A 15,990-nucleotide genomic window follows, 5' to 3' on the forward strand; every position below is an offset into this window, starting at 1 on the left:
TATTTAATGTCCCTAAGTTTCCATTAAGCGGTACCGCTTTAAGTAACTATTGGGTATGCAGAGAGAGTTCTGGTATCATATTCTGGCAAATTTAGTCTTCTTCGAAAACGTGCTGAAGAAGTTTTTTCGAAAATTAGTCCTCAGGGTGATAATCGCAAAAATTTGAAAAAAGCACGATTTTTTCGCGGTTTGTTCGATTTTTGACAAAGTTGCGTTCGGCGCTCGAGGTCACAAACTTGGATTATTTATAAGGCCACCATCATACACAAGACTGCAAAAAATCAGAACTACCGGATTTGACAAAGTTACTATGTTATGAATGAAGTAACCCCAGGAATGGTAAACATTAATTGCGATGACATTTTCACGATGATATGATATGATTAATTTTCCCAAATAGAAGAACAAAAAAATATCTTATGATGCGTTGTTTCATTAAGACTCGGTAGCAGCTATTCAGTCAGCAACTCGACACTGTGGCTACCTGAAAGAGAGAAATAAACACCTCGTTGTGTAGCCCCGACCTCTCATGATTATCACAGCATCAAGTCTCGAGATGAAAAGGTCAATTCATCGATTTTCTTATTGGCTTATTAAAAGTCCACTACTGGGTAAAAATTCTGTTCTCATGCATAAATAACCGAAATAATCTAATAATTAGTGGACACCCCGGTGAGCGAGCTGGGTTCCTTGCGATGGCACCACAAGCGATGGTTGTTTTTTCTACATCTTGGTATGGTAATCGCTTCGGATTTTCTGGTTCTGTTCTGCCTAATTAATTAATGATTGTCTGACCGTTTCATCACCGCATCGTTACAAGATACCAGTCGATATTAATTTCAGTTATTCCTACATCATAGAAACAGATGTCCGTGAACTTTTTGTGTCATAAGTTGGAAAATTTATGCACGATCGTAAATAATGCTGAAGTTATCTTCCGCTGAATCAGAGCCCCCAAGAAGTTACACCCGAGTAAATTTTCAGAGAGTCGTGCAGAAGCTTCGCACTTCCAGAGTAATGTCACGAGACAGTGTAAATTGAATGATAAATAATTGGACATATTTTTCAGAAATTTGTTAGCTGTTAGTGAAACATCATAACTCATAAACTCATGAACGGATGAATGAACGAAAAATGTGAAAAGGGGACATCAAGCTTAATTCAAAACAACCCCATTTGAAATTTTTTGGTTTCTGGTTCATGATATACCTACTGATTGTTTACTGGAATTCATCAAATTTTGTTTTACCTACTACAGTATCTTAATTCAATTATTCGTCGATTTAATTGAAATTTGTCTCTGTGCGTGCTTATGTTGCTTACAATACATTCCCCAGGTCAAGGGAAATACATTTCTCATTTACCATTTTTTTCCATTCGGCTCGGTTGAAAGAATAAAGACTGTTGAAAATCCATAAAAAATGTAATTCTCGAAATATAGATTTTCATTGGTGTCATTAATCTTCTTCGAACACAAAATTTCACCCACATCTTTCAGTTTCTTCATTATCATCATCACAACATCACATAACTCCAAAATTATGTTCGATACCGACATATTGTATTAATTAGAATATAAGGTTTAGTATTTGAATGAGAAGCCCTCAATTCTAAATAGCACTGATACTCTCTATCTCCTCTCTTTTCAGTCTTTTCAATCGCTTTCGGCATTCTTGTTATGACGTGCGTTCAAAAAAATTCGTCGCCAAGTAGGCTATGGCATTTTGAACGTCCATATTTCGTGTCTAAACGTAATTCTTTGCTTTTGCTGTTCTATTTTCCAGGTAAACTGTCAAGTTAGAATTTAGCATTTTGGATAGTTGTTGAATTAAAATAATCAGGAAATCATAAAGATAGTTTTTACGGACGTGTAAAAGACATTTATTATTGAATCCTACTTCGAAATTTGGGAGAAATAGAAGGAGATTAGAAATATTCTTTAATGTTCCAGTGACATTCCCAATGTATATCCCAATGTTGCTGAAAGAATAAATCTTTCAAAAGTACTGTATATTCAAGCAAAAAAAAAAGTAGCGATCTACCAAAGAAGAAAACCTCAGAGTTATTTAGCAATAATGAAAATATGATGACAGAAGACAGAAGCTCCACGAACCTCTGTTTTGGTTTTATCTCAAGTATCTGTTGGCACATTTTATGCCACACGATTTTGAATGCAAGACATCAGTTGGTTTCCATAAAGCTTGACATGTTATCAGAAAATTGAAAAGATTGATTAGCTATCTTTGTAGCATCCAAAAAAAAGTTCGGTAGGTATGCATTAGTCAATGCAAAATTTGGGACCTATTTTCTTTTATGGAACTTTAATAGTAGTATACGTTATGAATGAGGAGAAAGCATCATGCCTTTTTATAGCTTAATTGAATTTTGATAATGTCTCTTACGTATGACAATAGTGGACATCGGTTGAAATTTTCACCAAGAATTTTTCTAACCGCCCCAGATTGTTTGGATTCTTGTGATCTGACTCAATGGAAGAAATGCTTTTCGCACTTTGGGCGATATTAACTTTTCCTTAAATGTGCCTTTCAATTTTCCATACAAAATTACGATGTATAGGTTAATGTCATCATTGTTTTCAATTTGGGAAGATGAAGTAATTCAAGAAAAGACCTACGTTTAGACACCGAATATCAACGTTTAAAATTCCATTGCCTAGTTGACGACTAATTTTTTTGAACGCACGTTATCAATTTATTAGCTGCGGTAACGTCCTGTTGACATCAACGATATTTCATGAGTGCCAACAAACAAAAACTCAAGAACATTATTTCATGGACAACCGAGTGCTTTTATAAAAGTGAATGTTGTATACAGGGTTGGGATAAAGTTTGGCACCAAATTAATATCTATAAAACCATTATGTTGACTATTGATGAATGATATTCCAGCCATTCAGCCATTTGCAATTCACGTTTGGTTAGTTCATGAATGATCATCTGGCTGAAATTTTGACATCCTGTCAAAAATTTTTCATGATAAGCTTTTGAAGAATAAGTACTTCATCTTTCGTTAATAACAGTCCTAGAAAATTTTTTTGATATATTTCTGATAAAAATTCAAGAACCCCAATCACTCCTGAAGTTAATGTTTTTGACCTCGAAATATGTTACGAAGAGTAAATTAGAACTCTATTACTGTATTCATTCTATCACTGTAAGGAAAAACTCTCATCAATTAAAAAATCATCCACACCAACGAACAATCCATCTATTTCCCAGACAAAAAGTTAGGGTTGTCATTTGAAAACAATACGTTGGAAGTACCTATATGACAAAGTATACTCAATTATACATGTGAAGATTCGTGATATGAACCGAAAAAAAAACTATTCTAGTATTGTTCTACAGAAAAGTAGATACCGAAATCGAAGATATGAAATTTTGCATTACTTTTTACTCATCTGTTCTGTTTTTACTCATCTGTTCTCTTCTGCTTATCTTAATATTGATTTAGCCTATGAATATTCTGTGTGTCTTAAGGGATAAATGAACTATTCTTTTCTCTATTCTATTCATCTACAGGGTGTTTCATCATAAACTGGACAAAATCATATGACGTGTAGAGAACATCGGGAGAATCATTTTTTTCTTATGAAATATTTCCCGTTTTCGAAGCATAAGGGAGATACACGGTGTTTAATGTCATTTTCGAGCGTTATTATATTGAGTGTGGTCGGTTATGTATAAGACTGGAAGTAATGGTTTCTTGTCATATCGTAGTATTTTTGGATGCTTCATTCAGAAATGGTGTAGAGCACCGAAAAAAAAATTACAAAATGGCGGAAAACCTGCAATGTTCGTGATTTTTTTTTTCGGTTGCCAAATTGATTTTCATTTCCTAAATTAACACAATTTTTAAAGCATAATAGTGAAAAAATTTTTTCAGAAATCGAACACAACTTTTTTTTTACATGTCTACAGCGAAAAAAAAATTTCACTCGAAATTGATGAAATTTTTCACGATTGTACTTACTTTCATACCTAACACGAATATCAAAACAGAATCGAAAAATATCAAACGGTTTCGTTTTTACAGCCATTCAAATGTCCCGTTCGAATATCTGAAATAATAAAAAAACATGACACAGCTTGTGTTCTTAGGCCCATAATTTTTGAATTTGTATGTCGAAACATTTCAGATTATAAAATGAATTTAAAAAAAATCAGTGAAACTTCATTGAGAGTCGAACTCCCTGCTCTGAGTTAAGTACCTATTAAAATAAATGTGGAATCTGAATTGAGACTGTTCAAAGGTTTTTAATTTTCGTTGCCAAGCAATGGCAGCTCATAGAATTTGACAGAGTATTTGAATTTAACCTAATATAATATTGCAATTATCTTGAAACCAATTTATGCAGTTTGAGTAGAAATTGGCGGTTAATACTTCCCAGATATTAATGGCATGGCATTATTGCGGAAATTTCTACGAATAATTCCACAATTTCACAAACGCAACAAAAAAAACCTATTAGTATAAAATTTATTCATAATTCGTTCTCAAAAATATTTCCATTTTTCAGGATACACTTTCTCGCCCTTTTCGCCACACTATCCACCGCTGAACGAACCATTTCCGGGTTTCGGCGAATCTCTTCGGCGGCTGATTCGATTCTTTGAATCAAGTTCTTCTCTCGAAGTCACTGGAGCTCGCTTATCATAAACAAGACTCTTCATATGACCCCAGAAATAAAAATCCATAGGTGTAAGATCTGGAGAACGAGGAGGCCATGCGACAGGTCCCAATCGGCCGATCCATCGGCGAGGGTATTGAGAGTCTAAGGCCTGCCGCAGACATGCAACTTTTCAGTTTTGCAACTGTTTAGTTGCAGAATTGAGCACAATGAATTTATATGGGGCCGCGCAGACATGCAACTGAAAAGTTGCAGCGATTGCCTTTGTGTGCGCCCTCGAACCGCTTGCAATCAAACTGTTGCGCAACTGAAAAGTTGCATGTCTGCGGCAGGCCTAAAAATTCTCGTACTCCTCACTGTGTGAGCAGGGCAACCATCATGCTGGTACCATATTCCTTGAAAGTGACTCAAAGGAATATCTTCCAATAGATCGGGCAGAGTTTCCCTCAAAAATTGATTATAGCCATTTCCAGTCAATGTTTCAGGAAGAATGTACGGTCCTATAATGAATCCATCCTTCATTCCCGCCCAAACATTGACAGAAAATCTCTTCTGGCTATTTTTTGCTACTGTTGCATGTGGATTTTCCCTTTGCCATATTATATTATTTTTTTTGTTGAAGAAACCATCTCTGTGGAATGTTGCTTCATCCGTAAACAGTATGAGACGTAGGAAATTCCCATTCTCACGTGTCCTTCTTAAAATAAATTCACAGAATTCTTTCCTCTTCTCAAAATCACCTTCTTCTAAGGTTTGACATGAATGGAAATGGTACGGATGGTAGCGATTTCTTTTCAAAACTCTCCATACAGTGGATTTACTCTTATTCACACTTGGATGATTTGTTAGAGTTCTCGTTGATACCATCGGATTTTCACTCACTAAATCCAGGATACGTTCTTCGTTATTTCGGATTGTTTTCTTCTTCTTGCGGTGAAGAATACATTCTTCACGTAATTTACGCACTGTTTCTATGAAAGTTTTAAAATTAGGAACGTTTCGGCTTGGAAATCTGCGAGCGTAAATTTCCCTTGCTTTTCTCCCTGAGGAATTCGCTTCATAATAAGCCTGAACCATATCATTTTTTTCTAAAAGTGAATATTTCATTTTCGTTTGCATACAAATCGTTTCAATATACTCGAATTATTCAGTAAAATTCAAATACCCTGTCAAATTATATCAGCTACTGTTGCTCGGCAACGAAAATTAATATGTATACTCAGAACCTTAGAACAGACTCATATTTCACATTAATACTTAACTCAGAGTAGGGAGTTCGACTCTCAATGAAGTTTCACTGATTTTTTTTAAATTCATTTTATAATCTGAAATGTTTCGTCATACAAATTCAAAAATTATGGGCCTAAGAACACAAGCTGTGTCATGTTTTTTTATTATTTCAGATATTCGAACGGGACATTTGAATGGCTGTAAAAACGAAACCGTTTGATATTTTTCGATTCTGTTTTGATATTCGTGTTAGGTATGAAAGTAAGTACAATCGTGAAAAATTTCATCAATTTCGAGTGAAATTTTTTTTTCGCTGTAGACATGTAAAAAAAAAGTTGTGTTCGATTTCTGAAAAAATTTTTTCACTATTATGCTTTAAAAATTGTGTTAATTTAGGAAATGAAAATCAATTTGGCAACCGAAAAAAAAAATCACGAACATTGCAGGTTTTCCGCCATTTTGTAATTTTTTTTTCGGTGCTCTACACCATTTCTGAATGAAGCATCCAAAAATACTACGATATGACAAGAAACCATTACTTCCAGTCTTATACATAACCGACCACACTCAATATAATAACGCTCGAAAATGACATTAAACACCGTGTATCTCCCTTATGCTTCGAAAACGGGAAATATTTCATAAGAAAAAAATGATTCTCCCGATGTTCTCTACACGTCATATGAGTTTGTCCAGTTTATGATGAAACACCCTGTATATAATTAAATGTTTTTAAGGAAATTTTGAAGGAATTATTGCTTAAACATCGATATTCAGTGATCGTTTTTATGCCAAAAATAAAAGAAATTCTGCAGTAAAATGTACGATTCTCAATATACATGGCGTTTCATAAACATTGTGAACAAATTTCGGATATTGATACCTGGGTTATTTGAAGTCAGAAAGGCCCTGAAGGTCCTTGTCCGAAACTGCTTCGTTTTCAAGATGCAAGGGCGTTGAGTCCTGATGTGTTCGGCAATCTTTGAGTAGAAGACATGGCTCTTGTATCCTGTACACACGCCACTGTAGGTGCTGAAGACGAGGTATTTAACGAAAAATGGCCTTAACGAGGTATCAATTTTCAACAAACTTGGTTCAAATATCACAATTCGTTTCGAACATTAGCTATTTTCTTAGAATGCATGTATCTTGGTAACGGAGCATTTCGGAAAAAGGCCTAAAGGACTTTATGGACTCGAAATAACTCAGAGTTATCCTTAATTTGTTCGCAATGTTTGTGAAATACGTTTTATGTGCCAATCTATCAGTACAAAAACGGGAAACCGTCGTTTTGTACAATACAAAACTAAATGGGATATTTTCCTAAATTTCAAAATATATGTCATAAAAATCCTTATAACTCAAATATCTCGAAATATATTTTTTTCGAATTTTAGTATATTGCATTTTGTCTGTATTCGATTACGAAAATTCTGATTTCAGAAGTGCTCTTGTGAACATTGTACGTCATTTTTACAATCCGGCAACGCCCATTTGTGTCAGTAATGGTCATGAAAGTTTTCTGATCTCCATAGATGTAATAAATATCAAGTTTGATGATCACATTATTCACATTTGACAAGAAAAACACACAATGACACAAAATGTCATCGGTTTTAAGAAGGTAAAGACACAGATTACAGAAACAATTTTTTGTAATCTGATGATATCTTCTTGATCGGTTCCAGTGTTGTCGAATTAACAAAAATTACTATATTTTAATAAAGGCATTCTACGTCACAAGCTTTCACATAGTCGAAGTTTCGAAGGGCGTATTTCTGAAATGTCTGAATTTTGAAGCGAATCCTTTACGTGTTGAATAACTAGTAGAAAAGGCTTTCCATAAATAATCTCAAATTCGGTTTTGGAGTTTTAGGAAACTTGCCCATTGATTTAGGCGAGTATGGGATTATTCTAATATTTTCTAGGTTTTGAAACCCCAAAACTGCACTTTTGAAAAAGCCGAAGAGGTCATTTTTTCTATTAAAACGTTTTATTTAACGAGAAAACAGTTGAGAAGTATTTAGAGAATGGAGGAATTGTCAGAATATCAGATATCGTCACAAATCAAATTGTCATCCCGCAATTTTATCGTTTCCTGTTGTTCGTGAGCAAGAAATGAATGAACGCGATAAAATTTAAGCGATATAAATTGCAAATCTCCGAATCTTTGAGCACATAACAAGGGAGCAGTGCACAAAACACGTATAATAATTAAATTTTAAGCATATCTACACCTGGCATCGTACTCACTGATACCGACATTACATTTTCCTTCGATTTTGAAACGACTGTAGGAAGTGGTGCCAACACACTGGGGTTTGTCAATTTTAATTTACATGCACGGATGCAAATGGTTAGGCGACACTAATAACTTCTTGAATACGTTAGGTAAACCGCCATCTGACATTGATAGAAGAATGTAAGTTGTAGGGAAGCATACGGGTGGGTTCCCAGGTTCACTCTTACATTTGTATTATTTCATTCAGCTGCAAGGGTTCAATAGTTTAATGAACGCAGAATTTCCTGCGAAGATACAGGAAAATGCAAAGAGCATGCACCTTCAAGAGAACACAGGTTGACAAGGTTGTGATTTCGAGGAACGAAAATTCATTAGGTTTATAACTTTTTGGAATAGGTGGAGGTATCGCACTACATAAAGGATCTATTTCTTTATTCGGGGTGTTTCAGGAGTAAAAAGAGAAATGAAAACTGTGAATAGAGCACACGCGATTATTCGAAACAAGCTCATTTGGGTGATTGAGGTACCTGGTGATAACTGATATTTCTCAGAATATTTGCTTCACTATATCTAAATCAGTTCATTTGAAAATTTGTATTTAAGTGTAATTGCTCCTAAATTAATGAATAATTGGCCCTCCCCATCTGTGGCTTATTTTTAATGAATGAGTGTTTCAGGGTGTAATATTTTTTTTTTAAGTTGCACTGAATGAAATCAGATTTTATTTCATGAAATGTGTCAAGTAATGGAAATCTGAAAATTGATAAAATTATGGTAGGAAATTACTACGCAATCATGATAAAAAAATATTGATATGTAATAATTATGTCCTCGCATAGTCAACTTAGTATTTGGGCAAACGTATTTCCATCACTTTCAACGCTTGTTTTTACCCTTTTTACCCCCCTTTTAAGGGGGACACGGGCACGTGCCCCCTCCATGCATCGAGAAGCTAACTGATTTTGCAATAGTTAATCCTTAAAAAATGCTTCCGCAACTACTTTCATCAAGCATACAGTTATGTGTTCCCCCTCAGAACCTATGTGTGCCCCCCATAATATCATTCTGAGTACGCCAATGCCCTTGGTTATTCAGTAGCTGCTAGTCTTTAACTTCAGAGGATTTCTGCAAACTTCGAAGCAAGCAATAGGCATTCGTTCTCTCAATTTTTGCCTTGTCAGAATATCGGTTTTGTAAACTCTGTCTTTCAATAATCCATGAAAGTGATCTAAAGGTAGAAGATCTGAAGATCTAGCTGGTCCATTTTGGAGTCTTCCTTCAAATCAATCTTTGCCACTCAAAAATTTTTTCACTTTTCTAGACCCCGAATTGACCAGCTAGTTTTTCAGATCTGAAACCTTTACATTACTTTCTTTGAAGTTTTATTCGAATAATAGAATAGAGTTTATGGAACAGAAAGTCAGATTATATATAGTGATGATGTGCTTGAAGTGATGAAATTTCATCCACAAAAAACAGTATGTTCAAAAATATTCAATCAATTCTTCGCTCCATGACTTCATTTCTTCTTGTATGTCTATAATGAATATGAAATTTTCAGTTGGATCGATGAATAATTTCAGAAGTAAGATAAAAACAAAATTTGAGTATTTCGCACACATTGTAGGTAGATCGGAAACGACAAACCTGAAACACATTTCGTATTCAATTAATTTTGTTTTGTATTTTTTCGGACTATAACGCAGGAAAGATGGTTGGCGATTCCTTAAAACCAACTGACATAATTCTTGATCCGATCCGGACGTTAAAACTCTAGTGACGCGTTGCATATGCAGAGGGACTGAAATAGTAGGCTTTCGTTAGATCACCATAATATTGTCGAGTTTATTGTCTATTGTTGACAGTGCTTAGTGACAGATCGAAATAGAAAAAAAATTTTTGCTAGAAATTCTAATAATTTTACTAACATTTTTCTTTATAGAATTTCCTTTTACAACCTTGAATCTCAATCTGGCCACGAAAACTTTTCGAGGTAACAAAATTCATCATTGCCAGAAGGATTGCAGGCCTATTTCTATTTATTTTTATACAAGAGGTATATAGTTTTCAATGGAGAGAAAACTTTACTATTATAATCATCTTACACCTTCTATTTCAACTTGAGGTTATCGTGATGATAAGTAATACTTTAATACTTTTTTTTATATATAGAATCCTCATTACGCGCTGAGGTAACATTATATAAAAAAAAATAAAAAAAAAGACTCCCCAAAAGTGACGTTGAAAAAATGTATCAGATCTTTCAACTGTACCTATTAATCCAGTAAATCCTCTTACATGCGTTTCATCGCAATGCTGAACGCCTGGTCGTGAATTAAAGGTGAGTTGAGTCCAGTCAGTTTCATATTATATTCGTGCACAACACAGGTGGCAGTCAAATACCGCTCGACTCCAGAAGGATATTAAATATTAAATTATTCACCCTAAAGATTGTAAATGTAAATATATGACTAATTTTCGCATTACTTATCAATTATCGATGAATCAGTATATTCAAATTGTCCAAGAGATTCGATTCTGATTTTTGTCAGATGTTTGGCGTGATAACTCTGCAGAAAACAGGTTAAATGATGGAATATTGAGCTTACTTCAGAGGGAATCCAATGTATTCACGACTAACCATGCATTTGAAAAAATTATATTTAAAGCAGAAGCAAAAATTCTTGAAAAATAGTCCACACTAACTTATTCATTTGAGAAAAAATTGTATTTGAAGCAGAAGGAAAAGTTCTAGGAAAATAGGCCACAACAAAGTACGTTGTGGCATCTTATCTAATCATCCGAGAAAAGATTGTATTCAAAGCTGAAGTGAAAGTTCTAGGAAAATAGTTTACAACTAAGTACGTTATGGCACCCAACCTTATCTAATCCTTCGAGAAAAATTGTATTTAGAGCAGAAGAGAAAGTTCTAGGAAAATAGTCCACAACTAAGTACGTTGTGGCACCTAACTTAACATAACCTAACCTGATCATTTTGGAAAAAATTGTATTTAAATCAGAAGGCAAAGTTCTAGGAAAATAGTCCACAACTACTTAGTTGTCAAACTTCACCTAACATAACTTAATCTTAATGTGACTTATTGGAGAAAATACATATTACAAAGGCAAAATTCAACACCATTCAACAGAAGGAAACTTCTGAATACCCAGCAATAATTCCCTGAATCTCTGATTTGTCCGCACTTGCTCAGCTTTCTCCCATCATGATGACTCCATTCCTGCCTTTTCCCAATTTCAATATTTCACATAACCCGTTATTTGACACTTAACGGGAACTCAGTGGTTTCTGTGTTTTCTGTTGTTTCTGTACTTGTTTCTGCTCGATCTGTCTACCTTCTTTAATTCCTAATAATATGACATATTTATATTTGCCCTTTCTTGACAAATAATTTTGATTTAAAATTTTCAACATATAAGTTATTTTAAATTTTTTTTACAATTCAACTGTTAAGCCCGTTTGCAACAGCCGAAAATTTTCTAGAGAATTTACTCGAGATTTCATGCGCCGTGAATGCTTTACAGTTACATATGCACTTTCGGTAGAATTCACTGTTCAGTTGCATACAAAATAATCTCTGCCGTTTTCTAGCCAAAATTTTGTAGAGAATTCTCGGCTGTTGCAAACGAGCTTTCTTGTGTATTGATCTACTGGTTTGTTCTCATACTTCTGTTTTCTCTTTTCGTGTACTTTTCTGTTGTAGTCTTTTGTTATCTGATAACTGATTTCATACATCTTCATGACCCTATTTTTGTGAGGGTCGAAACATATGTCGCGAATTCAATAATGAAAATTTGGAGCAGACATAAAGATTTATCTTCCATTATCAAACAAACACCTCCTTCGAATAAGATGGATAACAAATTTGACATTTAATGTTATTATTCGAGAAAAAATTGTATTTAAAGCTGAAGGTAAAGTTCTACGAAAATAGCCCACAACTAAGTAGTCTCATTACTCCGAATAAAATGATGTTATATAGGCAATAACCATGAAATGGTCGTTAAAGTGTCAATAAAAGTATTCAATTACTGGTCAAATAAGGGCGGTGCTAGTCATTCAATGGACATAACAACACATCACACCTTATTGTCATACATAGTAGCTAAAAAAACGTTCTAAACTATTTTGGAAACCATTTTTCATACTAATAAGAAGAAGAAACGTAGTTGCAAGTTCCGAACGCAGATCAAGTGTCATAGTGTATATAAGCAGCAGAAGGGAATTTACGGAAATTGAAATATATCAGCTTTATTTTTCTAGGTTTTTTCCTGGAGCTGCATATCTGTATATTCTTTGGAAACAATATAATTACTTTCTGTTCTATAAGGTATTGAATACTACCTACTGAAAGATTATATGTGCATTAATTGAATAAGATGAAATTTCTCAATTTAACCTGTGTCATTGTGAACTCGGACTAAAAGGATGAATGAAATTTATATCTAATTGAATAAAAATTAACTCGGGAAGTGAAAAATAATATGGGAAGCCACATAAGTATCAGAGTATGATAAAAATATTTAATATGAATATGAAACATAGATATGAAGAACTTTCTGACCTACATCCTCCACTCCTTGTGGAGGATCCCTACTAAAAACTGATGCTCTCTCATCACACACAAAAAATCATAAGGAAATATTGAGCGGAAATTAGAACCTTTTGTTTTTTCATCTCCATTTCAAAGTATTGTGAGTTGATACCGCGATATCGTAGTTGATGGTCCAATTCGAAGCTTGATAATAAAGTGGGGTATAATAGAATTTATCTCTTTTCTTTAAAACATCACCACAACAGTCGAAATAGAGGACGAAATAATTAGATATTTGGAACTGGGCGGGTATTTTATATGATTGTATATAGTTTTTATATTGCTAATTCGAAGATCAGTAGAAGGTACCTATTGGTGGGCCTGTCTTTTCATGTATTTCATCGAAATAAATAAACAACTGATTCGAATCAGTGAGCCCTACTGAAGAACAAAGCCTTTATTTCTGTTTTTTCATGGAACCTTCACCCGATTTTCGATATTCATAGATAAATATATGTGCACTAAAAAATTAAGCTTACTACTACTAATTCTTTCAAGCTGTTCAAGCTTTTTCTCAAACTAATGCCATATGTTAATTATCTGTATTTTTCGCTTTCCTGCTGGGAAATTTCTAGAAATCATTTTCGATTCGAAATGAGCACCAACTTCGCGAAAAAAAAGTTTTTTCCTTGAAAAATCGGAATAGATAACACTGTTTTTGAATGAGAAGACACAAAGCAAGCGTGGCCATCGATTGAAAGGAGAATCACTAGAATCAATGAAAAATTTACAACTCAAAAATTCAACAGTTTTAGATCAAATCAGTAATTCTTTTGGAATTTACGAGTTTACATATCCATTATCATAGGTTACGTAATTAATCAATTTTAGATTATCGTGGAGGACGAACAGATACATATAAAAAATTCCAATTTGGTTTTCCTTAGATATCCAGGAAGAAATCCTTTAGCAAATGTTTATCCATTTGAAAAATTTAATTTACTGACCCTTCTCGATTTTCAAGATTTCAGCACGTTATTATCCAATAAAAAGTGTGTGTCAATTCAAAAAAAACGGAACCAACTTTTTATATGGATAGTCGATAAAAAATTCTGTTGACTGTATTTGATAAAAAAATTCAGGGCTAATAACTACATAATTACATAATTTTATTTAAAACTACAAATTATCTATCACTACATAATTATCTGTTCCATGAGAAAATATCAAAAGTTTATATATCTCTTCCGAAGAAAACGGAAAATTTGATATACCCTAGGTATCTCGCATAAGTAAAATAAGTATTTTTTATAAATTAACACGAAATGGTTTCACACTACAGCTTCAAATAATTGTCAACATGCAGTATTTTTGCGCCAATTTCAACTCAATTCAGTTCGAACGAAATTTTTTCCGTTATTTGAAAAGACTTTTCCATAAAAAGAATACGGAAAGACAATAAATGCAACGTGAACGAAGCATTTTTTTATTTGTTAATTTTTGCTATGATTCGTGTTTATTTAAAGACGAATATTTTTGGAGCACATAATAAGATATAATAATAAATATCAAGTTATCAATATTTTTGGCTACATTCAATTCATATCAACGAAAACCCCAAAATGATGCGAAATTATTAAAACTCAATCGAACATTTTTATCGATAGTCAATAAAATCTGAAATCCTTTCGCGCCATTTGGGAAGATTAGAAAATCACATTTCTGCAATAATTCGTTTGAATTCTGAATAGGCAACCAAATTCTGTGGATGATAATCCTATTACTTATTACTAAAAAAATCATTTTTCAATTTTTCAGTTCATGTTCATGAAAACTAATTTTTCAAGAGCGTTGGTATCAATAATTGAAACAGAGATATTCAAAACGAATTTTTAACCAAAACTTTCAATAAACGAAATTGCCGCGAAAATTGAATGAAAATAAAATAAAAAAATTTAATAACAATTATATAATGAGTGATGGACATGCGGCAATTTTATCAACTTTACGTCCGAAGAATATGTCAAATCTTAATTTCTCGCGCAGTTCGGATTAGGAGGACCACCTACCTCTTTGAATCCTTTTTTTTTTTGTAAGAACTGGTGCGTCTTTCCCGGAGGATCTCTTCGGGTCCTTTATAAGGTACAGGTCACGCGTCGTCACACACAACCAAACCCGTACTGGATGGACTGATGGACTCACGGTCTTGCACTTGACTCCGGCCCTCGAGGTCCCACGTTACGTCACTCTTCACCCGGTGGCGTTTCAGCTTTGCCGAAACGCGTGGTTCTTCAGAGCCAGATGAGGGTGGTGTTGCCACATGGGTTGCCAAGTCTGAAGTTTGGGGTTGAATTTCGTGAACTACCCCATATAATTCCTACGGGATTGCTTATCTAAATTTATTGTGTTTTGTTTATGTCTTTTTTTCAATATAGTCTATAAAAGGACAATAAGTTCATCGTTTGCGAAAGCTTGTTTTCATTCCAAAATTAGTTAACAGCTTCAGTATTCACATTATCATTGGAGATGAACGTTTCCAGAAATCTACAAGGAGGTTTTTTAAAGGTAAAAAATAATTAGTTTTCCTTGGAAAATATATTTTCCAATCGAACTTTTGAAACATCTTAGCGTATATAATTCGTAATTCGAACTTAACACATCAACTTGAAGTTATTGTATTATCATCAAAGTGATCACAATACGAAGCATCATTTTTACGTGCATCACAAACTTCGTTAATACTTAGAATACTTAGATTGTTTCGAATTGATGTTGACAAATTTTTTTATGTAGTTTATTAGTATTTTACTCAATGATCATTGAATTGAAATGACAGAAAATGAAATCGTTTCACTTCATGAATTCTAATGAATTGAGAAATTCACCCTAGGATTCAAATATTGTGAATGGTAAAGACCGCAAAAACTTTTCCGAAAAACTTGATTAATTCGGAAACCGTTCTTTCGATTACCGAAATCGAGCTCGTCAGTTTCGAAATTGCGACTCGTAGGAGCGAATAAACAACAAAGTGTTAACGTCCAGTTTCATAATAAAACTTAATGTCACTTTAGGCTTAAAGCTTCCTTTAGTGTCATTTTCAGTAGGGTTAAAGGAAACTTCAAAATTAAAGGGACATTAGGTTTGATTATGAAACCGGTCGTAACTATTATATAAAGACTACCTTTATAGTAGTCGTCATACACATATGCACAGACAGTATTAATTAAGATATCCTGATGTACAGCGTGCAAAAAAAATAACGTCACTCGTCAAATAATTCTTGTACGAAAAATTTTAAGAAAATGCTGGCACCC

The 15,990-nt window shown here is 33.8% G+C and overlaps 1 protein-coding gene across 1 annotated transcript in view; it reads right to left on the reverse strand.

Moving 5' to 3' along the window:
• Positions 1-14,863, reverse strand: part of LOC123307516 (paired box protein Pax-9) — a 57,877-nt gene extending 43,014 nt beyond the window's left edge. The window contains exon 1 of the mRNA XM_044889861.1: positions 14,746-14,863. The gene's annotated coding sequence lies outside the window, so the exon portion shown is untranslated. The remainder of the gene's footprint in view (positions 1-14,745) is intronic.
• Between the last annotated feature and the right edge of the window lie 1,127 nt (positions 14,864-15,990).

The sequence above is a fragment of the Coccinella septempunctata genome, chromosome 2, assembly GCF_907165205.1.
Source record: "Coccinella septempunctata chromosome 2, icCocSept1.1, whole genome shotgun sequence".
Classification (NCBI taxonomy): Eukaryota; Metazoa; Arthropoda; class Insecta; order Coleoptera; family Coccinellidae; genus Coccinella; species Coccinella septempunctata.